The sequence below is a fragment of the Cynocephalus volans genome, chromosome 6, assembly GCF_027409185.1.
Source record: "Cynocephalus volans isolate mCynVol1 chromosome 6, mCynVol1.pri, whole genome shotgun sequence".
In the NCBI taxonomy this organism is placed as follows: Eukaryota; Metazoa; Chordata; class Mammalia; order Dermoptera; family Cynocephalidae; genus Cynocephalus; species Cynocephalus volans.
Window position 1 is genome coordinate 125,071,742 of NC_084465.1, and position 21,548 is coordinate 125,093,289.

A 21,548-nucleotide genomic window follows, 5' to 3' on the forward strand; every position below is an offset into this window, starting at 1 on the left:
ATCAAGTGGAAAGAAAGGAGAACAAGTAGCAATGGACATACTTGCCAAACTCCACATCAGCAGAGATTCAGAGCTGTAGCAGTAATCACAGGCAATGTGTTGAGTATTTGCTAGATCCCAGCCTCACATAAATGCTTTTTGTGCATGCCTTCACAGAACCCTACAACAACCCTGTGACATCAACAGGATAGCTCCTGTTTTGCAGATGAAGGATCTGAAACTTAGTGAGGTCATATAACTTGCCTGGTGTCCCTCAGTTGTTAGGAGGCGGCACTGGCACTAGACCACGAATGCAGAAATGCTTCTGAAACTTCAAGTATGATATTTAAAAATATTGGGTGAAGCCAGTTTTAGAATACAGAGCAAGTTGCTAAGGGACACGTATTATCAGTGGAGCAGACAGAGCCCATACACGCAGTAAAGTTCTTTGTTTTCTTTTGGGCCATGGAGGACCTGGTGATCACAGGGCTGGTGAAAGCCATTGGGGTGTTCAACTTCAACTATGAACAGCTTGAGAGGCTTCTGAATAAACCTGATTTGAGCTTCAGGCCAATAACAAACCAGGTGAGCTGGTAGAAGTTTAACTGTAGAAGTTTAACCAGGGGTTCAACCAGTGTCATTGGCTTTCCAGCTGCTACCTCCATGTGGCTTTCCTGGAAATGGGAGGATGGGTGAAGCAAAAAACAGGCATTTTTCTCCAGTTGCTATAAAAATTGTAACTTACAGAAGCAGGTAGGCAAGTGACAAGGTGAGTGGGCAAGTGGCTTCTTCAAGGCTTGCCTAGGTGGGCAGGCTGAGTGGGAGCTGGAGCTTGGTCCTCCACGTGCAGTTACAGGCAGGTCCCCAGGTATGTTCAGAAATGGTCAGGTTCCTGCCAGGCCCCTACACCCTAAGTAGAGGAAGGTAGACTTTCCCTCTGCTCCTCCAGTCCATGCAGACTGGCAGCACAAAAGGGGTGGATGACTGAATTCCTTCCCAGAAGACTTGCAGAGTGCTGGAGCTCTTCTGTCAACACAAGGCAAAGACTCCTGTGGAAGGGACAGTGGTATTTTCTAGACTGACCAACTGGCTTCGTGTGTCCAAAGAGCAAGTTTGCAGTACTTTGTTTTACTCAAACTTTTAACTAAAGTGTAATATACGTATACAGGAAAGTGCACATGTGAGAATGGAGCATGACAAATTCTCATGAGCTGGGCATGCTCTGTGATACATGGAGCAGGAGCAGACCCAGCCATAGCAGCCAGGATGCTTCCTCTTCAGGCCCCTGCCCAGGGTAGCCGTGATCTGATTTCTAGCAGCATGGATTAGCTTTTGAACTTTATGTAGATAAAGTAGTAAAGCATTATAAAGTCTTTTGTGTCTGGCTTCCTTCACATGACATTGTGTTTGATGGATTCATCCACATGTGCATGTGATTGTAGATCATTCATTCTTTCTCATATTTCCATGTGGTATTCCATTGTGTGAATGTTTCACAGTTTAGTTATCCGTTCTACTGTTGATGGGCACCTGAGTAGTTTCCCCTTTGGGACTGTTAAGAATAGAGCATCATATTCTATGTTTTTTAAATAAATAAGCATTTTTTTTAATTGCAGTATAATGTAGATACAGCAAAGAGCGTGAATTATATAGGGTAGTTCATGAATTTTCACAAGTGAACAACCAACCATGCAGTGCCCAGAGCAAGGAACAACGTCCTTAGCCTCCCAGAAGCTCCCCCGTGTCCCATTCCAGTCACTGCCACAAGCAGCACCTGCCACTTCATCTAGCATAGCTCAGTTTTGCCTGTTTTTAAACCTTATACATGAGGGTACATCAAAAAGTTCATGGAAAGATTTGTAATATCTTCTCATTCTATTTTTCCACAAACTTTTTAAAGTACTCTTGTACACAGAATCTGTTTATATGCACAGTACCTTCTGTTTTCTGTTGCTGTTTTCTGTTGAGCGGCACTTTAAATCCCTGGGAATGGTTGTTGCCTAGTCTCGGGGGATGAGACAGGTTAGAGGGTCTGTTTTCTGATAGGAACGCAGGACTTGGAAGGTTCCAGAAGAGGCAGCTTCTCTTCTGGAGACTTTCCTGGCAGCTGAGCTTGCTGGGCGCGGCACGCTCCTGAGAGCAGAGGCACTGCTCACAGTCTAGTAGACGTGTAGTTGTATCCCCTTGTGTTTTAACTTATATTTCCCTGTTGGCTAAAAAGTTAAGCATACTTTTTAAAATATTTATTGGACATTTGGATATGCTTCTTTGGTAAGCTCTGATTCAAGTCTTTTTCCATGTATTAATTAGATTGTCCTTCCTTTCGCTTTTTTGTTAGACTTAATTAAATTATCTGGATGAGTCCTCTATTGGACATAATATAAAAGTATTATAAATATCTTCTTCGCTATGTATTGTCTTTAATTCTCATCATGGAAACTTTCAATAAAGAGGAATTCTTAATTTGAATAAAATAAAATTTATTAAACTTTTCTTTTATGGTTATGGCTGTTTGTTCTATTTCTGTCAAATACTTATTTAATAAATCTTCATCATATCAAGGCCATAAACATATTCCCTCTCTAGAAAACTGAATATCCACATGCAGAAGATTGAAACTAGACCCCTATCTCTCACTGTAAACAAAAATAAACCCCCCCAAAATTAAAGACCTCAATTTAAGACCCAAAACCATAAAACTGCCCAAAGAAAATATGCGGTAAATGACACACAAAATGGGAGTGAGCAGCACTGTTTTAAATGACTACAAAGGCACAGACAACTAAAACAAAATTAGAGACATGGGACTACATCAAAAGAGTTTCTGCACAGCAAGGGACTCAATCAACAAAGTGAAGTCTCTCCCTGTTAATGGGAAAAAGTATTTGCAAACTACACATCAGAAAAGGGGCTGATATCCAGAATATGTAAGGAACTCCAAAAACTCCACAACAAAGAAACAAATAACCCAATTTAAAAAATGGGCAAAGGATCTGAACAGACATTTCTCTAAAGAAGATGTACAAATGGCCAAGCAGTACATAAAAAAATGCTCACCATCACTAATCATCAGGGAAATGCAAGTTCAAACCACAAGGAGATATCAACTCACTCCAGTTAGAATGGATGTCATCAACAAGACAGAATTTATCACCACTAGACCGGCCTTACAAGAAATGCTTAAGAGAATCCTGTTTGTGGAAGAAAAAGGACAAGAGCTACCATAAGGAAAACAGATGAAAGTATAAAACTCACAGGCACAGCAGCTACACAAATGAGAAAGAGAAAGTAGTAGAACCTTATCACCAGAGAAAACCACCAAACCAGAAAGACAAACAAAAAAAGAGACAGAAAGAAACAAAGGCTATACAACAACAACAACAGCAAGAAAAACAGAAAGCTCTTAATAAAATGGCAGGAGTAAGTCCTCACCTGTTGATAATGACCTTGTACATAAACAAATTAAATTGCTGTTGTATATCCTTTGTTTCATTATGGTAGTTATTGCCCTCTTTCTTCCACATATAGGATTCTCTAAAGCAGTTCTTGTAAGGCTGATCTAGTGGCAATAAACTCTCAGTTTTTGCATGTCTGGGAAAGACTTTATTCTTCATTTCTGAAGTATAGCTTTCTTGAGTATAGTATTCTTGGCTGGCAGTTTATGTTTGTTTTTTCCCCTAGCACATTGAAATATGACATATTTCTCTCCTGGCCTGTATGGTTACTGCTGAGAAATCTAATGTTAGTTAATGAATAACGTGCATCAGTGAGAACCTTTCCGTATTAAATCTATTTGTCAATATTTGAGCTTCCCTTCCTTGATCCAAATGTCCGTATCTTCCCTAAGGCTTAGGAATTTTTCAGGTACTATATTACTAAATAAGTTTTTATGTCTTTTTCTGCCTGCTATCCTTGAGGTACTTTTATAATGCAAACATTTGTTTGTGTAATAATGTCCCATCCTGTAGCTTTCTTCACTTTTTTACTCTTTATTTTATTTATTTATTTATTTATTCTGTCTGACTGGGTTATGTCAAAAGACCTGTCTTCAAGTTCAATACTTGTTTTTTTCCTGCATGATATAGTCTGCTGCTCTCAATTGTATCATTTATTTATTGAATTTTTAATTCCAAGATTTCTGCTTGATTCTTTTTTTGATACCCATCTCTGTTGAATTTCTTATTCAGATTATGAATTTTTTTTTTCTGATTTTATAGAATTGTCCATCTGTATTCTCTTGTATCTTACTGAGCTTCGTTTGATCATTATTTTGAATTTCCTTTTAGGCATTTCATAGATTTCCTTTTCTTTGGGCTCTGTTACTGGAGAGTTATTGTGTTCCTCTGGTTCTGTCATGTGCTCTTGCTTTTTCATGTTTCTTGGATCCCTGTGCTGATATCTTCACATCTGGTCGAACAGTCATCTCTTTCACTTTTATGAAGTACATTTAGTAGAGAAAGGCTTTTTCCTATAAATATGTCCTAAAGTGTTGGTTGGGTAGGGTGCTTTGGCTTTGGTTCCGCATGGGTGCAGAAGTTTAGTCTTCATGTGGTTTCTTTGGATGTAGTTAATATCAGTGGCATCTGTGAGAGCCTCGGTGGCCTTGGCTGCAGATGTTTGTGGAGGCAGTCATGTGGCTTTGCTGGGCATTGTGACCTCTGAACAAGCCAGTGCTCAAGCCCTGAGGGGTGTTTGAAACACATGGTGGCTCTGCTGATGTCTTTTCCTGTTTACTTAGTCTTCTTTTTTTTTAAATAAATGTTTGTCTTTTCTTAATCTTTTTGAGAAGGTTAACAAAATTATTATAATGTTGTGCTCAAGTTACTCCATTATTTTTACTTATTCTTGTGTATCACGTTTTTTTTTTTTTTCTTATTTGGGGATAATTAGTTGTTTTTTATGGTTTTAGATTTCCTTAATGCTTTGTTGTTTCCATTTGAGAAATCTTTTTCTGTACATCATGTGGTTTCTAGGTAACTCTTTAAGTTACAGGTTTTATGGTAGGACTCAGGATAATTGTGCTCCTGAGTATCAGATTTCCTAATATTGATTCTGAAATAGACTGATATTGATATATCTTTTTTGACTTAGAGTATCTTAGCTTCTAAATCTCTATAACTGACTCTGTGGTTTCTTAACCACTTTGTGTTTGGAACTGCAATATCCATGGGCATTTTCTGCAAGAACTATTTTTAACAGCTTCAGTTCCATAAAATACAATGCTGAACTCTTCCCTAAGCTAAATATTTTGCCCCACTACAGGGCTATTCTTGCAATCTCCCATGTGTACAGGTGCCATTCAAAGTTCATACAAATTTAGCTCTCCTTCCTGAACCCTCTTTTGATGTGTTTTTTTTATTTTTTTATTTGAAATATTTTTAAATTTCTCTTTAAAGTTCTTCTTTAACCCTTCTATTATTTGGAAGTATGTTTTTTAATCTCCATGTTCTTGAGGATTTTCCACTATGTTTCTGTCATTAACTTTTATCTTAATAGCATTGTGGTCTGAGAGCATAATTTGTATGATTTCTATTCTGTTAAGTTCTCTAAAGTGGAATGTTGGCTGTTTTGATGATTGTTCCATGTGAACTTGAGAAGAATGTGCATTCTGTTGTTGTTGAGTGAAGTATTTTATAGGTGTCAATTAGACCTGATTGAGTGATTGTGGAGTTTATTTAAACCATGTTTAATTGGTTTCCTGCTGGAGTTTTCATTATTGATAAAAGGTCTTGAAGTCTCTAACGATAATAGTTGCTTTGTCTCTCTCTCCTTGCAGTCCTGTCAGTTTTTTGCTTCCCATATTTTGGCACTCTGGTAGGTAAAGATTGTCATGCCTTTTCAGAATATTGAATGCCTTTTTCATTATGTAATGCTCCTCTTTATTCCTGATAATTTTCTTTGCTATAGAGTCTGCTTTGTCTAAAATTAATATTTCCATCTTTCTTTTAATTTGGTTAGTGTGGTATATCTTTCTCTATTGCTTTAGTTTTAATCTATCTGTATCTTTTTTATTTTAAGAAATTGTCTTGTAGACAACATATAGTTGTTTTCGTTTTTGTTTTTTTTTTAATCTATTCTGACAGTTTGGTCTTTTAATTGTTATATTTAGACCATTAATGTTTACAGGAATCATTGAATCATTGATACAGTTAGACTAATATTTACTGTATTTGTTACCATTTTATATTCATTACTCTTGTTCTTTGTTTCTATTTTTCTCTTTTACATTTTCTCACCTTCTCTGGTTTTAACTGAGCATTTTATATGATTCCATATTTTCTCCTTTCTTAGCATTCCACTTATACTTTTTTTAAAAACTTTTTTAGTGACTTACCTTGAGGTTCCAATATACATTTATAAGTAACCCAAATCTTTCCTTTAAATAGCACTATACTACTTCACTAGTCATGAAAGTACCTCATACAAAGTATTTCTAATTCCTCCCTCCTTTCCCTTATAACATTGCTGTCATTCATTTCACTTATGCATAAATTATGCTCTATAGATACATTGTTTCTATCATTATTTTGAACAGATTGGCATCGATTAGATAAATTAAGAATAAAATATATTTTATCTTACTTTTACTTATTTTTTTCTCTAATGCACTTTCATTCTTTATGCAGATCCATGTTTCTGACTTATTTTATTTTTCTTCTTTCTGAAGAATTTTTTTAACATTTCTTTCTAGGCGAGCCTAGCAAGAACAAATTATTTTAATTTTTGTACTTTTGTGTGTCCAAGAAAGTGTTTTTCCTTCACTTTTGAAGGATACTTTTCCTGGATACCGAATTCTGTAGTGGTATGGGTTTTTTGTTGGTTTGTTTGTTTTCTTTTTTAATATTTTAGTTCACTCTCTTCTTGCTTGCATGATAAGAAGAGAACTCAGTGTAGTGCTTATCTTTGCTTTTCTATAGATAAGGTATTATTTTTCTTCTGGCAGCTTTTAAGATTTTCTCTTTGTCTTTGATTTTCTTCACTTTGAATATGACATGCTTCAGTGTAAATTTTGGGGCTTTTATCCTGCTTTGCATACTGGGAGCTTCCTGGATCTGTGATTTGGCATCTAGCAATGATTTCGCTGAGTTCTCAATTGCTATTGCTTCAAATATTTGTTCTGTAACTTTCCCTCTTTCTTCCCTTGGTAATATCATTATGTCAATATTACATCATTGGGAATTGTCCCACAGATCTTAGATATGCTTTTCTTTATTAATCTCTATTTTTTCTTTAGATTTAAGTTTGAAAATTTTCTTTAGACATTTCTCCAAGCTCATTGATTATTTCTTTGGGCAAGTCAAGCCTATGGATAAACCTATCATTCTTTACTTGTTAGTTTTTTGGTTTGGGGTTTTATTTTATTTCTAGTATTTCCTTTTAATTTTTTTTAGAATTTCCATCTCTCTGTTTATATTACCTATCTGTTTTTGCAGATTGCCCACTTTTTCCATAGAGTCCTTAGCATATTAATTACAGTTGTTTGAATTCTTGGTCAAGTAATTCCAACACCTCTGCCATATCTGTGTCTGGTATCTGGTTTTCATGTTTGGTTTGTCCCTTAAAACTTTGTTTTTTTGCATTTTGTATGCCTTGTAATTATTTCTTAAAAGTGATGCATGATGTACTGAGTAAAAGAAGCTGAGGTAAATAGGCATTTAGTGTATGGTTTTATATTTATGTGGGTAAGAGTTAGGCTGTGTTAATTGTCTCCTATAGTTGTAGATGTTAGATTCTAAAATTTTCTCAGTAGCCTTTTTAAATTGTTCCTATTGTTTTCTGGGTTTTCTTTGAGACTTATTCATAAACAGGACCTGAGATGGACAGCTCTTTCAATCATAATCCCCAGTTGTCATAAAGGAGCCCTACTGATGAGATGGTAAATTGTGGGGGAGGAGAAGCATTCTATAGTTCCAGATCAGATCTCAGTCTTTTAGTGAGCTTGTGCCCCTGTGCTGTAATCTTCACAAGTTTTCTCAGTCCCTCCACTCCTTAGGTTAGACAGAAAGACTGGAGGTGGCTGTAGTTGAATATTTCCTTTTGCCCACAAGGGAATCTAAAGGGAGATGGAACCGGGTTTTGCTCTTCTGCCAAGTAGGTTGGGCTGCAGTAAAAGCCAGGTTGATTTGGCTTTGGTATGATAGTTTCCCTTAAGGACAAGCTTTGGTTAACAAGCACAGAACATTCTGAGTATATCTCAAAATGCTTTCTTTTCCCCTCTGCCTGTTTTTCAGGTCAGTGATTTTGTCCTGTGACCTCAATTATGCATGGATCTAAGAAGGGATGTTTATTTTCAGTTTGTTTATCTTTTTTGTTGTTGTTATACTGATGGAAGTGATGACTTCTAAGTTCTTTACCTGTTGGGACTGAAATCAGAAGTCTGGCTTCTTCAGTATTATTAAGATTTGGTCCTTTTTTGTGTGCAGCTCCAAGTTAGTGAAACATTATAGTCTCTTGAGTTGTTGCATCTTCTACATAACTATTTCCTGCCTCCATTAGGCCTTGGAAGTTTACTTGGCTACTCTGGATCATGCACACTAATCTTCTTCAGGGGAGCATCTCTTTGAAATGGGTTTCAATAAATTGACTAAGAAAAAATGTCCAATGAGACATTTAAAAAGATATAAAGGGTACAATTACAGCTGAAGTAAATGGTTTAATCCCAAGTATGCACTAGGTCTTAAAACATAAGGTTATACAATAGGTACACATGTGTGAATTAAAATCTGAGAATGCATATGGCCCCCTCTACTTTAAAGAATAAATCAATTTAGGAAAGAGTGTAGTTGCACAGTTTAGTTGGTTAGATCTCAGCTGAAGGGCATAGCTTCAGAAATCCCAGTTGTATTAACAGATAAATGTAGTCATGAAAATAAAGAATAGTCACAGTCATGTCTCGGAAAGTAAAGTGAGGTCCTGAGCAACTCAAAGTTCTTTGATTTTCCCATGTCTTGTCCATGATGTCCCAAATTTTAACAAACTGGTCTGAGATAAATATTTGGTTTTGTAAGATTAGACGATTAGGTATATACCCCTAAAAATTATAGAAAATAAATGTATATCTTTTGTAAAAGATGTTTCTAAAAGTTCAGATTTGGTAAACATTATGCTATTTTGCACAACCATGTCTGCAAATGATGTTTGAAAATTTAAAATAATTGGAATTACAGTTTGAACATCCCTAATCTGAAAATCTGCAATTCAAAATACTTCAAAATTGAAAAATTTTTGAGGGCCAATATAACACAAGTGAAAAATTCCACAACTGACTTCTTCTGATGGGTCAGTCAAAATACAGGTAAGCAACAGCATTTGGCAGCATTCCTAGGGGAAAATAGATCTTATCAGTCCCTTTCAACTGTGATGTATCTTGTCCATGCATGCCAGATTTTCCCATGCAAGCATGCTCAAAAGGATGATAAAACCAGCATGCATGTAGGCTGGACATGCCAATGGCAGGTTTCTCACAATGCCCACATGAGGCCAAGACCTACGTGCATTACTCATTGTAGGGTTTTTTGCTTATTACCTGCTATGTGGTATGAAAAGATATTGTTAAGAATGTCAAAAAGGCCTGCAGATACCCACATGGATAACAGTAATTAAAAAAAATAAAGAATAAGAAGAAAGTGTTTATCTTTACCTGTAGCACATAAAGTCAAGTTGCTGGATAAACTGGACAGTGGTGTTAAGTATGAAACATCTTACAGAGGAGTGAAATATTGGAATGACCACAACATATGACCTGAAGGTACAGAAAGATACAGTAGGGGTCCCTTAGAAACGGTAGGGGTCCTTGGTCCACTACACCAAAAAAATAAACAGTCTCTCACAACAAAGTTCACAGTAAAAAAGAACAGTGTTTATTTGAGTAGCCAGTCAGGAGACTGAGACAGATAAAGAAGCTTAAAACCAAGGACAACCCAAGATCAGAAAATCACAGATACTTGCAGGACAGGCACTTGAGTAGGGATTCTCATAAATCATGTAGGAATCTGATTGGTCAGCGGTGAGATCAGCAGTAATTATTTCTGGCATCTTGAGAGATGTTTTCCTTGGTGCCTCCAAGTCTGGGGCCATATGTACTTCAAAGCAGTCCTGTGATCACAGGTGATTTGGGAAACACCTCAGAACTGACCTTAGTGATGTTATCTGTAGTCACTATCCTAAGGATCAAATGGAGGAAAAAACATCTTGTGATCTTTACATTATGTTCACTAGGAAAGTACGGATTTAACAAACACTACTTTCATCTTTCTGTTAAAACGCGTGAATATTACATTAATGTAGAATTTTAAAATAAGAAACTGAGGGCTTTTAATATGTTAAGTGAAATAACAAAGCACATAATGTTTATAATCGATGAGGTAACATGGTCATACAATTGGCATTTTTAAAATGAGAACAAGGCTCTTTTTCCCTCTCTCTATTGCTTCCTCTCGCCATGTGATCTGCTTGTACCCGCCAGCTCCCTGCCACTTTCCACCATGAGTAGAAGCAGCATGAGGCCCGTGCCAGATGCTGCTGTCCCAGAATCAAGCAGAAATTCTTGTTAACCAGCGGTAGCAGTGCCAGTGGCAGCAGCAAGGGAAGCAGCACCAGCAGTAGCGGCATCAGCGGCAGGAGAGGGGGATGCGGTGGCAGCAGAGACAGTAGCAGCAGCGTGAGTGGTGGCAGCAGCAGCAGCAGGGGAAGCAGCAGCAGCAGGAGCGACACCCTGCGGTACTGCCCCGTCACCCAGCAGGCTGGCATAGTCCAAGCTGACCACAGAGGTGGCTCCCCAGAGAGGCCCAAGACCCAAGGCAACCACACAGGCAAGGCACTAGTGGCCAACTGAGTAGTCACTGAGGTAGCCATACCAAATCGGCAACCACAGCAACATCTGAGTCAGTCAATAGTGTCAAACCTGTGGACTGTGAAACCCCCTGCCACAATGAATAAACATCAAAGAAAAGATGCCAGAAATATGAAAAATCAAGAAAGTTCACCACCCAAAGATAATAAATCTCAAGCTCTAGATCCTGTAGAACAAGAAGCCCTTGAAAAGACTGACAAGGAATTTCGAGTGATAATTCTAAGGAAACTGAATGAGATACAAGAAAACTCAGCTAGACATCATGATGAAACTAGGAAAAGTATACAGGATCTGAAAGAGGAAATGTACAAGGAAATCAATGCCCTGAAAAAAAATGTAGCAGAACTTGCCAAACTGAAGAAGTTATTCAGAGAAATAAAAAACACAATGGAGAGTTTAACCAGCAGGCTTGTCGAAGTTGAAGAGTGAACATCTGAACTTGAAGATGGGCTGTTTGAAATAACACAAGCAGAAAAATAAAAATAAAAAAGAATCAAAGGCATTGAAGAAAATCTGAGAGAGATATCAGACAACATTAAGCACTCAAATAACCAAGTCATGGGTATTCCAGAAGGGGAAGGAAAAGGAGATTGCATTGAAAACATACTCAACAAAATAGTGGCAGAAAACTTCCCAGGTATAGGAAAAATCACAGATCTTAAGATCCAGGAAACTCAATGATCTCCAAACGTATTCAACCCAAAAAGGACTTCTCCAAGAAATGTTATAGTCAAATTGGCAAAACTCAAAGACAAAGAGAAAATCTTAAAAGCTGCAAGAGAGAAGCGTCAAATCACTTATAAGGGAGCCCCAATCAGGCTAACATCAGGCTTTTCATCACAAACCCTAAAAGCCAGAAAGGAATGGGATGATATATTCAAAATACTAAAAGACAGAGATTGTCAGCCAAGAATACTCTACCCTGCAAGGCTATCATTCTGAAATGAAGGGCAAATAGGATATTTCTCAGACAAACAAAAACTATGGGAGTTCAATACCACATGACCCTCCTTACAAGAAATTCTCAAGGGAGTACTGGGTTTGGTTCCTGAAAAATAACTACCACTGCCATAAAAACCCAAGAAAAATCTAAACCCACTAGTATAATAAAAATAGCATTCATGAAGATAAAACAAACAAAAAGACTATCTACAACCTAAGAACCAACAAACACAGAAAAAAACAGTAAATCAGAAAGCAAGGAACAAAAGACACCTAAGACAACCAAACAACAATCAATAAAATGCTAGGAATAAATCAACACCTTTCAATAACAACTCTTAATGTAAAAGGCTTAAATTCCCCAATCAAAAGACACAGACTGGCTGACTGGATTAAAAAGGAGGACCCAACTATATGCTACCTACAAGAGACCCACCTCACACATAAAGACTCACATAGACTAAGAGTGAAAGGATGGAAAAAGATTTACCATGCAAACAGAAAAGAAAAACGAGCTGGAGTAGCTATTCTTATATCTGACAAAGTAGACCTTAAATTGAAAACCAGCAAAAGAGACAATGAGGGACACTACATAATGATAAAAGGACTGATGCATCAAGAAGACATAACAATCATAAATATGTACGCACCCAATGTTGGAGCAGCCAGATTTATAAAACAAACTCTATTAGACGTAAAGAAGGAAATAGACACTAATAACGTAATAGTAGGGGACCTGAACACCCCACTGTCAATATTGGACAGATCACCTAGGCAAAGAATCAGCAGAGAAACACGAGATCTAAACAATACTCTAGACCAATTGCACATGGCAGATATCTACAGAACATTCCATCCAACAACCTCAGAATATTCATTCTTCTCATCAGCACATGGATCATGCTCCAGGATAGATCACATATTAGGTCACAAATCAAGTCTCAATAAATTCAAAAAAATTGGAATTATCCCATGTGTTTTCTCAGACCACAATGGATTAAAATTAGAAATCAATAACAAATGAAATTCTGGAAACTATACAAACACATGGAAATTAAACAGCGTTCTACCTAATGACATATGGGTCCAAGAAGAAATCAAGCACGAAATCAAAAAATTTACTGAAACTAAAGAAAATAATGATACATCATAACAAAACCTGTGGGATACTGCAAAAGCAGTACTAAGGGGGAAATTTATTGCATTAAATGCTCACCACAGAATAACGGAAAGGTGGCAAGTGAACAACCTAACACTTCACCTTAAAGAACTAGAAAAACAAGAACAATCCAAACCTAAAGTTAGCAGATGGAAAGAAATCATTAAGATCAGAGCAGAACTTAATGAAATTGAAACCCAAAAAACAATACAAAAGATCAATGAATCAAAAAGTTGGTTCTTTGAAAAGATAAATAAAATTGACAGACCATTAGCATAGCTAACAAAAAAAAGAAGAGAGAAGATTCAAATAACAAAAAATAGAAATGAGAAAGGTGATATTACAACTGATTCATCTGATATACAAGGAATCATTCAAAACTACTATAAACAACTATACGCCAACAAATTTGAAAATCTGGAGGAAATGGATAAATTTCTGGACACACACAAGCTCCCAAAACGAACCATGAAGACGTAGAAAATGTGAACAGACCAATAACAATAAAGGAGATTAAAGCTGTTATTAGAAAGCTCCCAACAAAAAAAAAGCCCAGGACCAGATGGATTCACAGCAGAATTTTACCAAACATTCAAAGAGGAATTGACACCGATTCTTTACAAACTATTCCAAAAGATTGAAACAGACGCAAATCTCCCAAACTCATTCTATGAAGCAAACATCATCCTGATACCAAAACCAGGTAAAGATATAACCAAAAAAGAAAACTACAGGCCGATATCCTTGATGAATATAGATGCAAAAATCCTCACTAAAATACTAGCAAACAGAATACAGCAACACATGCGTAAAATTATTTACCACGATCAAGTGGGATTCATCCCAGGGATGCAAGGTTGGTTCAACATATGCAAATCAATAAATGTGATACACCATATTAATAAACTCAAACACAAGGACCATATGATCATCTCTATAGATGCTGAAAAAGCATTTGATAAAGTTCAGCACTCATTCATGACAAAGACCCTCTATAAGTTAGGTATAGAGGGAAAGTATCTCAACATAATTAAAGCCATATATGCCAAACCCACAGCCAATATCATCCTGAATGGGGAAAAGCTGAAAGCTTTTCCTTTAAGAACAGGAACTAGACAAGGATGCCCACTCTCACCATTCCTATTCAACATAGTGTTGGAAGTACTAGCCAGAGCAATCAGAGAAGAGAAGGAAATAAAGGGCATCCAGACTGGAAAAGATGAAGTCAAACTGTCCCTGTTTGCAGATGACATGATCCTATATATCGAACAGCCTAAAGCCTCTACAAAAAAACTCTTGGAGGTGATAAATCATTTCAGCACAGTAGCAGGTTACAAAATCAACACACAAAAATCAGTAGCATTTCTATTCTCCAGTAGTGAACATGCAGAAAGAGAAATCAAGAAAGCCTGCCCGTTTGCAATAGCCACCAAAAAAATAAAATACTTAGGAATTGAGTTAACCAAGGAGGTGAAAAATCTCTACAATGAGAACTACAAACCACTGCTGAAATTATAGAGGATACAAGAAGATGGAAAGATATCCCATGCTCTTGGATTGGAAGAATCAACATAGTGAAAATGTCCATACTTCCCAAAGTGATATACAAATTCAATGCAATCCCCATCAATATTCCAAAGACATTTTTCTCAGAAATGGAAAAAACTATCCAGACATTTATATGGAATAACAAAAGACCACACATAGCCAAAGCAATGCTGAGCAAAAAAAAAATAAAGCTGGAGGCATAACACTACCTGACTTTAAACTATACTACAAAGTTATAATAACCAAAACAATATGGTACAGGCATAAAAACAGACACACTGATCAATGGAATAGAATAGAGAATCCAGATATCAACCGACACACCTACAGCCATCTGACCTTTGACAAAAGCACCAAGCCTATACACTGGGGAAGAGACTCCATCTTTAGCAAATGGTGCTGGGAGAACTGGATATCAATATGCAGGAGAATGAAACTAGACCCATACTTTTCACCATACACTAAACTCAACTCAAAATGGATTAAAGAATTAAATATACACCCTGAAACAATAAAACTTCTTAAAGAAATTATAGGAGAGACACTTCAGGAAATAGGACTGGACACAGACTTCATGAATATGATACCAAAAGCACGGGCAACCAAAGGAAAAATAAACAAATGGGATCATATCAAACTAAAGAGCTTCTGCACAGCAAAAGCTTTAACAGGGTTAAAAGACAACCAACAGAGTGGGAGAAAATATTTGCAAAATATACATCTGACAAAGGATTAATATCCAGAATATACAAGGAACTCAAACAACTTTACAAGAAAAAAACAAGCAACCCAATTAAAAAATGGGCAAAAGAGCTAAGTAGGCATTCTCTAAGGAAGATATACAAATGGCCAACAGACATACGAAAAAATGCTCAACATCACTCAGCATCCAGGAAATGCAAATCAAAACTACACTGAGATACCATCTCACCCCAGTTAAGATCGCTAAAATCCAAAAGACTCTGAACGACAAATGCTGGCGAGGTTGCCGAGAAAAAGGAACTCTCATACATTGTTGGTGGGACTGCAAAATGGTGCAGCATCTATGGAAAATAGTATGGAGGTTCCTCAAACAATTGTAGATAGATCTGCCACATGACCCAGCTATCACACTGCTGGGAATATACCCAGAGGAATGGAAATCATCAAGTCGAAGGTATACCTCCTTCCCAATGTTCATCGCAGCACTCTTTAGCCAAGAGTTGGAACCAGCCCATATGTCCATCTTCAGATGAGTGGATACGGAAAATGTGGTTTATCTACACAATGGAATACTACTTAGCTATAAAAACGAATGAAATACTGCCATTTGCAACAACATGGATTGACCTTGAGAGAATTATATTAAGTGAAACAAGTCAGGCACAGAAAGAGAAATACCACATGTTCTCACTTATTGGTGGGAGCTAAAAATAAATAAATAAATTTACACACACAAAAAAAAAATCGGGGGGGGGGGAGAAGACATAACAACTACAATTCCTTGAAGTTGATATGACAAACAAACAGAAAGGACATTTTTGGGTGGGAGAGGGGGAGGGAGGAGGGAGGGGGGTTTCGGTAATGGGCCACAATAATCAACCACACTGTATATCAACAAATTAAAATTAAGAAAAAAATAATAATAAAATAAAATAAAATAAAATGAGAACAAGACTGGTAACTGTTAATAGTCACTATTTCTGAAAGATGGGACTACGGGTATCTTTTCAGGCTCGTATGTTTGCTTTTCTAAGTCTTTCAGAAATATGTGAAATACCTTTTCAATCTGAGAAGTGTTTACTTACAAAAAGAGAAAAGAAATACCCTGACAAACTAAATACAATGGAATTTTCTGGCACATACCCAGCACTCTGAACTCTGTCACAAACTGCCTCTGCTCAATGCCACAGACCTCACTTGATGCCCTCCAGTCTTCTTTGCTACTTTACACTCGTATTTATCTCCTACTTGTCTCTTCAAATGAGATGCAGATTTGGATTATGATATCTCCTGACTTCACCTGCATTGGATTTTCTGGACACTACCATAATCTCTCATATCTTTTGAGCTCAGAATTCTTTGTAAGTCTTTAGATTTATGTCTTGAATTGATCCTGATGTCCCAGCTGGCCTGGTTAGACATGCTGGAGTTTGTCAATATTTCTATTTGAACGGCCTGGACATAGGACAAGAATTCTTTAGCTCCACAACCACCTCACACTTCAGTGTATATATTCTCAACAACCTTTGATGGTGAGTACAGCTTGCATCTGTTTTATACTTGATTTCAATTTTCTATAGACAGTGTCTTCGCCCATTCAGGATTGTAAAACAAAATACCACAGGCTGCTTGTCTTATAAACTACATAAATTTATTTCTTACAGTTGTAGAGACTGGAAAGCCCAAGATCAAGGTGCCGACAGATCCGGTGTCTGGTGAGGGTCTTCTTCCTGGTTCACAGATGGCACCTTCATTCTGTGTCCTCCCACGATGAAAAGTATCTCTGGGGACTGTTTAATGATGGCACTATTCCCTTGAATGAGGGTTACACTCTCAAGACCTAATCACTTCCCAACAGTTTCACCTGTAAATACCATCTCCTTGGGGATTAGGATTGACTTCTGAATTTGGAAGGATACAAGCGTGCTGTCTGCAGCCAACAGTACAAAACCCCACAAAACCTGATCTAATTCTCAGGTAGGATAATCTTTAGTTCCATGTGAAAGTTGTCAGGATGCCTGGTCACCTTCTACAGTTTCTGCTTCTGTTACCTCCCTTCTATATTTCAGAGATGCTACTCCCTTCCCCCATCCAAGCTGCCACATTGATGATAAATAGAGTCTTGAAGCAGGATATGTCTTTGTGATTTTACACTTATAGACTCTCAGCGTTAGAGGTTATGAAAGTTTAAAAATAAATGAAAACATCACTTCACAATAGGAATAAAATGTTAGCAGATAAACATCGTTATCATAAGAGGAGTTTATACTAATCTATAAGAAAAAAATTTCAGATTCTCAAAAAAAAAACAAAAACACTGAAAGAGCTCTTTGGCAAACATGCATTACAAGCATCGTTGGATATCCATCCATCTGTCTTCAATGAAAGTAATTTCACCATGTCCTGGAGCAAATAACTCCACTGTTCTTGCATTCATAGTTAGAATGCTTTTTCCTATATAATGCACGTAAATTTTGTTCCACAAATTAACATGATTATGAAGAAAAAATTTATTAATTTGTTGAAATTGATATTATTAGGACTATTTCTGTCTTAATCACTCTTGGCAAATGTTAGCTAGGGACTCTCCTTTCTCACGGATACAGCACCCAAGTCTTGAGTGGTCCCTCTGGCTGTCATTCTCTGTTTCCACTGAGGTATTCATTGTTCAGAATTCACTGTTTCAGTCTCATCCTGCTGCTCAGCATGTCCATGAGTGTCTGCCCAGCTCCAGAGTTAAAAAGTATGGTCTCTGCCTTGAGATCTCAATGTCTAACTGAGGATATAAAACAATAAATGAAAGAGGCTTAATATAAGTGACTTTACGAGTAAGGATGGGTGGATACCAGTTGTGACTATATTGGCAGAAAAGATCCTACCATCTGAAGACTCTTCTTTTATTTTTCAGGCTATGGAGATTTTTTTCTCAGACAATGTCTGGAAGATTTCACAACATGACCCACACAAAAACACTGGCCTTCACAACAGAAACACATCAAAGACTATTCCTCAAGGGTACTAGAAGTTAGTGCAGCTTACCTTATTTGGTCACAAACTTATGAAGTTGTTTCATAACACGGCTGTGCTTGTCATCTCTAAGACAGACAGAGATCAACCCTAAACTCATAAACAGCTACCTCAAGAAGACAACAAGCCTCAGTGGATCTGAGAGAGGAGCTTTTTACTTGGTCCAGGAAATGCCAGACTTCTTATCACATTTATGCAACATCATAAAAAAGAGGTGCCATTTTTATGTATTTGATTATTTTTTCACACAGAAATTTTGTGTACCTAGAAAACAAGGAGAAAGTAAGCATTGATTTTTTTTTCTCAGAAATTAATTAAAATATTCAATGTTCCTTCCCAAAGCATAGTGCAATGGACTGAATATTTGTGTGCCCCCACTATTCATTTATTGAAATCCTAAGCCCCAAGGTTTGGTAGTGGGACCTTTGGGAGGTAATTAGGTTATGAGGTTGAAGCCCACATAAATCGAATTAGTGCCCTAAAAACGGGACCCCACAGAGCTCCCTAGTCCTTAACACCATGTGAGGTTACAGTGCAAATCTGCCTGTGCTTTGATCTTGGAGTTCCTAGCCTCCAGTACAGTGAGAAGCTAATATTTATGTTTTGAAGCCACCTAATATATGGTATTTTGCTAAGGCAGCTGGAGCTAAGACAAAATAGGAACTGAGAAGGGAGGTTGGTTCCATAACAAAAAAGGTCTGTCAGGGTGCAGATCTTTTATTTTATTTTTTTTTTACTAAGTAAACATTTCTCTCAGAGCACAAAAGTGATACACATTAGTTCTACAAGACTTTGAGAAGTGTAGATAAGAGGTAAGAAAATCACGCGTAGTCTCACCTGTCAGAACAAATAACTATTGATAGTTAGCAGTCTTGCTCTCATTGTAATGCATATTGTATGACCATATAACATTATTGATTATAAGTAGTAATAGTCTGCTTCTTTCAATGAACACTTTAAATGTCCTTAGTTCTACACTTTACAATTCAACATTAATATAATATTTAAATGTTTCATTTTTATTGCTTCATAATATTTCATTGAATCAATGCATCAAAGTTTACCCAATTATTTCTAATCTTATAGTAATTTAAGATGTTTCCAGTTTTTGTTTTTATTTTTTTTTTCATTTTATGAGTAATGTTCAACAAGATCACAAATTATGGAAAATATCTGCATTTTGGGGTACTTAGTTGATGACAGCTTTCCAAAAGTTATGTTAGGTGAAAGGTACAATAAACTGTATGACTCTGGTTGTATATTGCAAATTGATGTCCAACAGCTGTTAAACATTTATATTCCACTAAGCAGCATGTCACACTGCCTTTTCTATTGCATACTTGGCAGTATTGGACAAAGTGAGTATATACATGAATTGCATAATCTCACTTTTATGTAGAATCTATAATAGGACTGGATATTCTTATTAGAAAATAAAGAAAATATACACAAAAAAATTTTGCCAGTAAGAAAGTTAAGAATAAAAATATAGTTTTATCATTTTCTACCAAACCTTTAAAGAGGAATTAATTCTAATTCCTTCCAACTATTCCAAAAAATCAAAATAGAGCTCATTCTCCCAAACTCATTCTATGAGGCCAGCATCACCCTAATACCAAAATCAGATAAAGATACAGAAAAAAAAAAACTACAGCCAAATACCCTTGATGAACTTAGAGGCAAAAAATCCTCAACAAAATACTAGCAAACTGAATACAACAACACATCAAAAAGATTATACACTATGATCAAGTGGGATTCATCTCAGGGATAAAAGGATGGTTCAACATATGCAAATCAATAAATGTAATACACCACATCAACAAAATCAGGATCAAAAACCATATGATTATCTCAATAGATGCAGAGAAAGCATTTGATGAAATTCCACATCCCTTATTGATATTCTCAACAAATTCGGTATAAAAGGAAGGTATCACAACACAATAAAAGCCACATATGAAAAACTCATTGCCAATGTAATCCTGAATGAGGAAAAGCTAAAAGCTTTTTCTTTATGAACAGGAACAGGACACAAATGCCTGCTCTCACCACTCCAATTTAATGTAGTATTGGAAGTACTTGCCAGAACAATTAGACAAGAGAAAGAAAGAAAGGGCATCGAGATTGGAAAAGACAAAGTCAAACTGTCCCTGTTTGAAGATGACATGATCATATATATGGAAAACCTGAGAGAATCTACCAAAAGACACTTAGAGCTAATAAACAAATTCATTTAGGTTGTTGGATACAAACTCAATATACAAAAAACAGTAGTATTTTTATACTCCAAGAAAATACTAGAAGAAGAAGAAACCAAGAAAGCAAGCCCATTTATGATAGTCACCAAAAATATAAAATACCTAGGAATAAATCTAACCAAGGAGGTGAAAGATCACTACAATGAGAAGTACAAATCACTGCTGAAAGAAATTAAGGAGGATACCAAAAGATAGCATGGCATTCCTTGTTCATGGATTGGAAGAATCAATGTAGTAAAAATATCCATAATACCCAAAGCCATCTACAGATTCAATGCAATCTCCATCAAAATACCAATGACACTCTGTACAGAAATAGAAAAAAGCAATCCTAACATTCATATGGAACAAAAGGCTCTGAATAGCCAAAGCAATCCTGAGCAAAAAAAAAGTAAAGCCAAAGGCATTACACTTCCTGACTTCAAACTATACTACAAATTTATAGTATCCAAAACAACATGGTATTGGCATAAAAACAGACACATGGGCCAGTGGAACAGAATAGAGCACCCAGAAATCAATCCATGTGTTTACAGCCAACTGATCTTCAACAAGGGCACCAAGAACATACAATGGGAAAAGGAGAGCCTCTTCAATAAATGGTGCTGGGAAAACTGGATATCCATATGTGAAGATTGAATCTTGATCCATACCTCTCTACATATACCACAATCAACTCAACAATGGATTAAAGACTTAAATATAAAACCTGAAACTTTAAAAATCCTAGAAGAAAATATAGGGGGAACACTCTAGGATGTAGGGCTGGGCAAACCCTTTGTGAATAAGACCCCAAAAGCACAGACAACAAAACAAAAAATAAAGAAATGGGATTAAATCAAACTGCAGAGCTTCTGCACAGCAAAGGAAACAATCAACAGAGTAAAAAGACGACCTATGCTATGAGAGGAAATATTTGCAAACTATGCATCCAATGAGGGATTCATATCCAGAATACACAAAGAGCTTAAACAACTTTACACTAAAAAATAAATAAGTAAATAATAAATAAATAAAAATAATAATCCAATTTTTAAAATGGGCAAAGGAGCTGAGTACACATTTCTCAAAGGAATAC

At 36.5% G+C, this 21,548-nt stretch overlaps 1 pseudogene; it reads left to right on the forward strand.

The window, feature by feature from the left end:
• The first annotated feature begins 444 nt into the window (after positions 1–444).
• Positions 445–21,548, forward strand: part of LOC134381049 (aldo-keto reductase family 1 member C23-like protein) — a 39,044-nt pseudogene continuing 17,940 nt past the window's right edge.